This window comes from Symsagittifera roscoffensis, chromosome 1, assembly GCF_963678635.1.
Source record: "Symsagittifera roscoffensis chromosome 1, txSymRosc1.1, whole genome shotgun sequence".
Classification (NCBI taxonomy): domain Eukaryota; kingdom Metazoa; phylum Xenacoelomorpha; order Acoela; family Convolutidae; genus Symsagittifera; species Symsagittifera roscoffensis.
In genome coordinates, this window is record NC_087062.1 from 93,148,892 (window position 1) to 93,159,368 (window position 10,477).

Genomic DNA, 10,477 nt, shown 5'->3' on the forward strand with positions numbered 1-10,477 from the left:
CAAACAATTTGCGCTAAACTTTGACTCGTATAAAGATCTTTGGCTCCAGTTTTCGAAGAAATATGAACAATTTATACTTTGAGTAGCTTTTACTGATGCAAAAAAATTTGCAAAAGTTTTTTTTCTGCTGCGCAGCCACGATCTTCAGGACTTTGCCCTGATAAACGTGCAGTCTTTTAACGACTCATTAGCAAACTTCAATTCAATTGCGAACAGTTTTGATTGTTGAAGAGCACCGCGATAAAAAAGCGAGTTACGCTTCAGCATCCTAAGAAATTATCAAAGCGCGCGTACATAAAATGGAAACCTTAGCAACTTTTACCCCACTGGAGTAATCGAAAGAGGATTGCAGGTAAAATACTTTTTACTTAAATTCAGTTAATTGATGTCTCATCCGAGTTTAAACATTTTTATTGAAAATTATTATTTAAATCGCTGATGTTGGTCTGATTAAAAAAGAACCAAATTAAAAATTTTCGACTTTATTTTGATGCGAAGAAAACAAGACAGTCACTTTTTTTGCTAATCAAGCGGTACAATTACCCAAACATACTCCTTCGAAAACCAAATCTGATTGATTTTATCAGGAAATTTGAAGGTTTGGTCCAAAGGTGCAATATCTTGGGTATATCAATTGCACATTAGAATTATCCCACTCAGCGGAAATTTCCGGGCAAAGGAGTTCTTTGGAGCTCTTGTTAAGGGCCAAAAACTGTTTTTTAATCAAATTAGTAGCTGATGGCGTCAAAACCACTTTGGAACAATTGTTTTCCCGGTGGGTGCAAAATAGATGGCATAAACTAGTACCAAAGTGAGTAACCATTGGAGGGTCTTGTTAAAAAAATTTTAGGAACGAAAGCGGTGATACTCCCACTTTCAGCACGTTGGTTAGCCCGTTTTAAACAGTGCTACTAACCGACTAGTTTATTTTGACTTTCACTGATCGAGATGCAATGACTTAGCCAATTGCAGAAACAACAACTGGAGCAGGACTGAAGTCAACCCTAGTCGATCAAGGGAGGTTATCTTGCAAGATCTTGCAAGATTCTTGCAAAAGAGGGTTATCTTGCAAGATCTTGCAAGATGGAGGTTATCTTGCAAGATCTTGCAAGATGGAGGCTATCTTGCAAGAATCTTGCAAGAATCTTGCAAGATAACCATCCCAAGATAACCATCCCAAGCTTTCTGGGGGCAACCGCCTAGCGGGCTGTGCGTATGTATGCGTAGCTAAGATTGCTTCCTTCTTCCACGAACGCTACTTGGTTGTCTCCGCGTGTAAAGCTGTTTTTGCCCAAAAAAATTGTATCTTTAAAGATCTTGCAAAAAAAGGTTATCTTTAAAGGAGGTTATCTTGCAAGATCTTGCAAGAATCTTGCAAGATCTTTTAAAGAGATGCATCCTCTTTAAAAGAATCTTGCAAGATTCTTGCAAGATCTTGCAAGATAACCTCCCTTGATCGACTAGGGAAGTTACTGAAAATAGACAAAATGACTTTTGAAATAAAACTTGAAAACTGAAACACAGCTGAAAAAATGCAACTAAACAATAAAAAATGATCATTAAAAGGTCACAGTTTTCTTACACTAGTGGACCAAATTAAGCGTAAATTTAAATCTTTATTTTCTAATATGAGTGTTTCAATGTTCACATTGGTTTGCAAATTTCACATAGACCAAGAGCAAATGATAAGAGCTACCCTCAATGAAACTAGCAATATTTAGTTCTAACGACTTAGCAATGTAATCCGGGTCTGAAAACAATAATTTTCCTCTTCTTCACCATATTTTGCATCGGATTGAACTGTTTCTCGAATAAGCGGAATAAAAAAATTGTTCGTGCGACGTGAAACATTCTCAGCGAGAAGATTGTAATAATTAGTGTGAAAACTTTACAAAGCCTGGCTATGTCCTATGAGCAAAACTGGCATTTTCAGACCCGGATTATAATGGTAAGTCATTGAAGCCAATTATTGATAATTTCATAGAAGGTAGCTGTGATCATTTGCTCTTGCTCTATACAAAATTTCACGTAGAGTCGAAGTAATTGTTGTTCAAAATGAACAAAGAAAACAGGCACTTTAGAAGTTAACATTGTAACTTGTAGCTTACAACGTTATGGACTCGACTCAATACATGTGTACACTGTTTGTTTTTCGGTTTTTCTTCAATTACATCTGAATATTTTGAACCAATTTACAGTATTTTTTCCTCCCTTGATTGAAACTTTGGATTCAAAGAGACAAAAGTTTGAATTTTTTTGCTAGTATCAATTCTGGGTAGAGAATTTTTGTAAGATGTTAATCATAAAATTGTTCGACTACTTGAAAACTTTTCTTGGATTCCTGAGTGCATTTTCCTTCTTTTGAGCGGAGAGTTCGGGATTTGAGGCGAAAAAATTCTATAGGAAAACCAGAGTAGTCAAATTTTGCCCAAATTGTTTTTGATTTTATATCATCTCTAGTCCAGTAACCTTGAGATTTTTTGCTGAACAACTACTTCCAAAAAGCGCCCAAATTTGGCTTTTTAAATTGATTTTTGCAAAATAATACTCCCAAGTTTGATTTTTCAAGATGTCGAGGAGTCGAGATGGGTAACATTTATTTCGGCAATTTCTCAGTATTATGCTGAAAATAATCGGACTGGGTAATAACGTGCAGTTGTTGTTAATCACAAACAAGGCTATAACTGGCCACCAAATCGGATGTGAACCAAATCGGATGTGTACTCAGCTTGTGTACTCTTGGCTGGTATATACTGGAGAAAGAAAGCAACGCAACCAAACAGTTTGTAGTTTTTTAAGTTTCCTTAAAAAAAGCTTAACACATAAAATCTTCGAAATTTGTGTGCAAAAACAGCACGTTTGAAGACAAATGAAATAGTTTGATCACATATAGTGAAAAAAAATGTGTGATCAAACAATTTTAGTGTTAATGTGATGAATATAGTTTTAAGATGTCGAAAACCTGATTCAGATACAGAAATGTGAAATTTTTGAGCCGGACTCTACCAATGAGTACGTAAAGTAATCGTTTGGCCTTAGACAATTTTTTAAATTAAAGGTAGGTTTTGCGCACAGTATAAAAAAAAGAAGAAAAGAAGCTTATAGCTCCAAATAATCAAAATGTCAAAAAAGAAGTTGTTCAGAAATGAAAATAGTGTTTGGGTTTCATTTCACCTTTTTGTACCAGAGAACGTTTTTATTTGGGACAATCAATCACTTCAATTAAATGCCTAAATCTAAACGAACTCTATTGACCTAAGAAACCTGAAAAAGATTTTGCTTTATAAGAATTTTTTTCTCCAATACTGTTAATTCTTCATATAACGTAATAGTCATCGGCATTTGAACCTGAAAAAGTTCTACAGCTTCGCCGTTGACAACCATATACTGGACAAAAAATTACTGCAACTAATTATTTTAAAAGACTCAAACTCGGAGGTTTTTTCTTTTAAGCTGGTGATTAATTTTTTCATTCTTTTCGTAAATACAACACACTTTAAGCAGGTTATTTGCCTGACTCAAATGAATTAGCAAAAATTTGATAAAATTTGATAGACATTGAGCTTCTATATCAGAGGAACAAAGTTTTTAAATTTCTGATCCGAAATTAACATAAAAACTGGAATAATATTTAATTTTGTGACAGATGCAACTTAAGGTCAACTTTTCGTGCGCAATATAAGAGTTTTTTTAGAAAACTTAATGGAATTTTCGATGACAGTTTCATGAAATGTGCTTTTGTATTTATGTTTGGAATTTTAGCTGCAACTTTTTGAGAAATAACTAAAAAAACAATCAAGCTCATCACAACCTCCGAGCACAACCATTTGAGTGTTACCATTTTATTTTGTGTTTTAGGGACGTTCGAATTTTGATATTATTAACTTATTTAGTTGCATTACTTTTTTTTCCAATTTATATTAGCAGCGTTTTTAACAAACAAACAAAGAAAATAAAAAACAAAGGAACTTGTTCATCCTACTATAAAGAATTCTTTTCAAACAGTATTTGGGATCACGGATCAAGCATCATTGTCAGTTTTAGTTTATTTTTGTTTAATAATCCCAATTTCGAAGAAAATGACAAAAGATCTGTACTTGGTGTGATTTTTTAATCTGGCTTTCGAAGAAAGCAACGGATTGTTTATCATTTGTTAGTTTTTTATCTAAAATTGTTTTATCATCAAAATTACCTCTTTCAGCGTAGAAAAAACCATATACTCAATAAAGAAGTTGACTCCTTGAGTTCAAACTCCAAAACAAAATAAACAAATTGTTATAATTAGTGAAAAAATTCAGAAGACGAAAAATTTTAATTTGGCCATAAAGTTCGACTAATTTATGCGCGTTTTTGAAAATTTATTTCTGATGATGAAAACGGAAGCGCAAACAATACAAGCAGGGGACAATATCCTTCAGTCATCAAAATGCTTCCTAATTGATTTGAGGCAAAATCATTGGTCAAAACGATTACCTATACCTTTCAAATGATACAACATACTATTTAAAATTGGCCGTTGAAAGAGGAAAGCAAGTAACCTAAATCTTCAAACTTGAGTTTCTTCGAAAACAAAAACAAAATATTTAACATATTCGGAAACAAAAAAGGTCAGTCAAAACTTGCAGTGCTTTGCCCTGATACGAGTAACTCATTCTTTCTAAAATAACGACATTTCAAATGGCAGTTTTTTGAAAGTTTTTTTAAAGATTATGAAAAACAGTGATGTTTTGAGATCTCATTGATTTTAATAGAGCCATGGGGGTTTGGAAATTGCTATTTTTAAAGTTTGGGCCATTACAAATTTGGGTGCAATGCGCGATATATTGCGTTTTTAAAACAACTTAGCCCAAAAAACCATCTTGAAACAATTGCAAATTGAAGCGAGGTACTTTATGGATCGAAAAAGTATTTTGGTAGATTGTAAATTTTTGGCTTGATTTTCAAAGCCAATTTAAGTTTTTTAGTTACTGAACATTCATCCAAATTGATAGATCAAGGCGTTGTCTTGATACAAACAAAAGTAAGCATTTCTTTAATGTGGTGAAACATTGGCAGCCACAGTGTATAAACGAATTTTGCGGTCACTATCATCGTTACATCACGTTCTTCCAGAAGGATAATTTTTGATCTGACCACCAATCTTAAGTCGTTGGAGAAGACTATGGATAAGCTTGTCTTTTTGTTCTCTGAGTTTGTTTATCTCGAAGAAAGCTTGTATAATAATTATGCACCTGATTGGAATTCTAAAACAAATTTTCAGAAAAATTAGTCAGATATTTTTTGATTTTCATGTCAAATTTCTTGATATTTGATGGTATTTTTTTCAATTTTGATGAGATCCAATTTAATCTAGACGCAATTTGGACGTTTTTTTGGAGATATTTACATCACATAATGCAGTTTTTTGCCCAATTCAAGCAATCCAAAAAACAAATCAAATAAACAAAAAAAAACATATTTATAATTTTTCGCCTTCTCTCCTATTGTTCTTATCTTTTGAATTTAAGCTCATTTTGTTGTACGCATGATTTATCCACAAGGTTTTGCTTTTTTCTGCAATTTCTAAATCCAAAATTTTCATCAATTAAAAAAAAATGTGACGTCATGTGCTTGCTAATGATCAAATTAAGTTGTTTGGCTTTTTTGTGAGAGTAAAAACAAAAAAAAGACCAGAAAATGATTCATTTTAGGCCATATATATCACTAAAATTTTATAGATGATGAAACATGCTATGAAAAATCATTTTAAAAAAGAAATTGAGTGAACGAAACAAACCCAAAAGAGGTTTTCTGTCTTATATCGTCAATCAATGTGCTTTTCGCTATAACCAAACACTTGTTATTATAAAAAAAATGAAGGCTAGATTAAAAATATTCCTCCACTGTTACAGCAACTGTAAATCATGTAAGTTTCAGTTTGTTTGTGCAAACATGAAACTTAAGAAGGCAGTTGAAGGTCAATCATTTTACTGCTGTTTAGTTTTTTTTGTCAATTTAGTTGTGCTTCAAAAAACAAACCTTTGACAAATTGGGGCGATTTTAGGCCGAAACAATTAAGACAAAATTTGCTTAAATTTTCAACAAAAATATTGTGGTGCAATTGGTTTTGCGAAATTCTGGCCCAAAATTTTGACCAAAAACAGATCAGTTTTGACTTATTTAGTCAATCAAAAATAATACCATTTGAAATAATATAAAAACAACATAAAAAATAGCCTCATACGCGGTACAAATAAAATTAAAAAGGGTGTGATTTCCAAAACTTTTTAAATATAAAATACAAAAAATTGGTGTTTTTAATGGAAAAGGTAATATTTCTTCTCTATCAAAGAAAAATATAATAATTTATGCCGTTTTTGAAGATTTGTCTGAAATTTTTTGTGATGCGCAAGAAGCTTACTTGGATGTAAATTTTTTGGTATTTGCCTCGGTAGTTTTGGCGAAATTTTTGAATGACTAGAGAAATCAAAAATGAACCTTTTTGAGTTAAAATAAATTTTGGGACCGAATTGCACGATAGTAATTAATTAAACTAAATTTTTAAGCGAGTTTTTTAATCTTATCGTTTTTCACTTAAAATCAACCCCATTTGAGAAAAACGTATTGCTACAAAATTGTTTTATTACACACAATTTTTCCATATAGACCGGAAAATTTAAATAATTTATGTTTTTTATTCTCTTGACAGTTTTCAACAAAAACGATAAATGAAATGAGGTAGAGAGAGAAATTTTTGATCAGTGATCGCTTGCAGACTTTTTAAAACTTTTAGACTTCCGCGGTTAAACTACACAATGTGCGCTTGAGTTTTTATTTTGCTTTTCACAAAGAATAGCTAAAGAAAACATCTCAATTCTTAAGAAAATCAAAAAAACGCAACAAATATTTAATATTTGAATTGAAGCAAATCTAGCAAAAACTGTCTTTCTTTTTCAATTTTAAATAGTTTTGACGATATTGTCAACCTAATCAAAAAATACTTTAAAACAGTATAACAGGTGTTGGAATTAGGAGTACTTTGCGTCGCTATGTAGATTGGTTGTATATGCAGATCTTTGCCTAGATAGATCATCCATAAAAGCTAATGAACTTTTTTTCAGATTGTTGCTTTTACGAATGATGTTCGAAATGCTTAAATTCAAGCATCGCAAGCATTTGGATTCGATTCGAGGGCTTGCATGTCTTCTCGTTATTTTATTTCACTGCGACTGTCACGCTCTTTCAAATGGCTATGTCGGCGTCGATGTCTTTTTCGTACTATCTGGATATCTTATAACTTCAATTCTGCTCAGAGAACTTTACAACAACGATCGAATAGACTTGTGCAAATTTTATTCTAGACGTTTCACGAGGTTATTTCCGGCTTCTTGTGTTGTTCTGATTTCAACAGCGATCGTATACAAAATTATCGAGCTTCCTGAATATACTGAACGACATAAGAATTCATTTTTGTGGTCATCGCTTTATGGTCAAAATTGGTATGCTTTGAGAATTGCGACCGATTATTTCACAGAAAAAGGGTCTGACCAAAGTCCAGTTATACATTTCTGGTCGCTTTCTATTGAAGAGCAGTTTTATTTTATTTATCCTTTGCTGCTCTCAGTTTTGTGGGCATTTTGTCGCAAAAATTTAAACTACTTATTTTTTATTTTCGTTGGGTCTTTTTTCATAACTAGTGCGTACAACATCCATTTATGGTATGAAAACCCAATGATTTCTTATTTTTCGACTTTTGGACGTGTTTACCAGCTACTTGCAGGTTCTGTTTTGGCAGTTGTTATCCTTTTGAATCAGACCAAAAACTATTTTAACTTGCAGCCAGAGCGGAAAGGATCAAAAATCGAAAGAGCTTCTGACTATCTTTCTGGTTTTCTGTTCTTGTTGATGCTGTTTGTGGTGCTATTTTTTACCCATATCAACAGTTTGCTCTTAGGTCAAATTACAGTTATGGGATCGTTTGTTATTTTTACACTTCTTGAAATTTCTTCCGTTGATGGACAAGTTAAAACGATGTTTTTTGAGAATAAAATCATTTGCTTCATTGGGAAAATATCCTATGGAATGTACCTCAGCCACGTGCCAATCACGAAGTTTGGAGATATTCTGGGTCTTCAGGCAGGGATTTAAGTTTTGAACCGAACAGATCTTAACTGCTTGTGATTCGTGATTTTGAAATCCCAGGTAACTTCCTCATTTTCATTGCTTACAAACCCAGCCATAATTGCAGCGTTGGCTTAAATTGTAAAAGGTATAAAAAATAGAGAAATGCGGCTGAAACTTTTTGATTGACCATAATTGATTGACCATAAATCCATTTTTGGCCGACCGACCCTAAAATTTTCCTAAAGGCACCTTCGGCGCCAATATATACTAACTTTGAGGGGGAGCGCGCGCCAAAAAAACGCGATTTTTTGTCAAAATTTTTCAAAAAGTGCCCAAAAACGGCTTTTTTGACTGTTTTTTCAGAAATTTGCCTGCGGGGGAGCTCCAAAGTGCTTTGGGAGAGCTCCAAAATCAATTTGGTCGACCTAAAAAAAAAAGGTCGTCAAAATTTTCGAATTTTTTTTGAAAATCCGCCCCCCCTCGAGAAAATCCTAGATCCGCCCCGCGTACAGTTACCATTTTGTTCCATTAGAAATATTTTCTTTACGAATAGAAATGTTGGCTCAAAACCGAGATTCAAATTTTTTCTCGGGTCTCGATGAAGTAGTGGCAGTTTTTTGTATGCTTAATTAGACCGAAAAATCGTAACATGAAAATGTTTTTTTCTTATTGTGAGTGCAATTTCCAACATACAATAAATTCCGTTTCCAACGCACAAATGGTTAGTTTTTCTTGTACTGTTCTAGATAACGCAAAATAAAAATAAGAAATTTTTTGAAATCCCTCAACTGAAACGACTGAAAGAGCTCTATTTTGATATATCATTTCGCCCAACCCGATCATTGTTTGATGATTGAATGCATACGAAACCAGAATTGACTCCCATTGACAACCAGAATTGATTTGGCACCATTGCTATTTGTAAAAACTTAAAATATCAGATTTCAACAAAACGTTAAATACTTGGGCTCTTTTCCAGTTCCCCCCCCCTTTCAAAGTACCGAGTTTTATATTTGTTTTACGTGTTATTATGGCTAAATGCGTGATTTTACGCTGCAAAGTATGATGAACAAATCTGTTCAGAATTGTCAATTTGTTCACCACGCCAATTTTCATTGCATTATGACAACGTTAAATAGACTTTTCAAAATTGAATTGGAAAGGGGGGGGGGGAAACTGGAAAAAAGCCAATACTTGGTATAAAATTGCATCGTAAGAGAACAAAAATGCACGGGCGACTAAGTAAACAAACAATTTAGTGCCTCTGAGCCCACTTTTACTTTCTCGCCTTTTTTCTGCAATAGTGTTTTTTTTGTCATACATCAAAACTCTGTTCTTCTGAAATTTAAGTCCCTGGATCTCTTTAACTATTTCCCCCTCTTTGCTAACTAGTAACGGATTACCACCCCTAAAAAGAACTAATTCAGCGGTTAAGCATATGATAATTTTGAGACCTAGTGACGAGTCTCCTCCCCTCCCCCCCCCCCCCCCCTTTGCAAAAAGGGGAAATAGTTAAGGAAATAAGGAAATCCTAAGTCACTTTTTCAAAGGCACTTGATGGACCATTGCGTGCAGTGCAGATACTTATTGTCACATTTCTTGCAGCAGTCGCTTTACATTTCCTGGTGGAAACTCCATCAAAGCAATTGATCGCTAAAATTGATCCCAAGCCTGCCCATCTTCTGACTTTCTTCCTATGCTTACTTTTTCTACAAACTGCAGTTCTGGGACTGATTTTTTCTAGAATCCAGAAAAATGTTCAAGACGAAAAAGTTCAAAAAGTTGCGCTTGCCAAGTCTAAATTTATTTGCAATGAGTTCCGCAAATTCGGAAGTATTTTCCTTACTGGTGATTCTCATACAGAAGCCTGGGTTGAACCATTTCTGGAGTTGAAAAAGGAGTGCAACATATCATCCGAGTATAAGCATATATGGCGGAGCGTGTCGTCTTATTTGACGAACTTGGAAGACACCGAACTCGGTGCTAAATATAATTATCAATCTTATCGTGTTGAAGCACGAAATTATCTCACAAAAGCACATCCAAATTTGACATTTTTCTTTAGCCGGACCATACAAAGTTACAAACTATGGTACAGAAACTTCAGTGGTATAAGCGCAGATAGTAATCGACAGGAATGGGAAAAACTTATACGGCAAGCTTACTTTGAATTTGTACCTTATGCTTTGAACTTTACCACTGGGGTATTTATGTTAGAGATTCCACATGCAATAAATGAGCCGGAAAAGTGCCTTAAAAAGATCAAAAATTTACACCAGCAAGACTGGTTGAAATATGCCACTCGGTGCCAAGAATCACTTGAATACGACAGTGGAGTCGAATTTATGAGAAAGTTGTTCAAAGAGCTGCAACA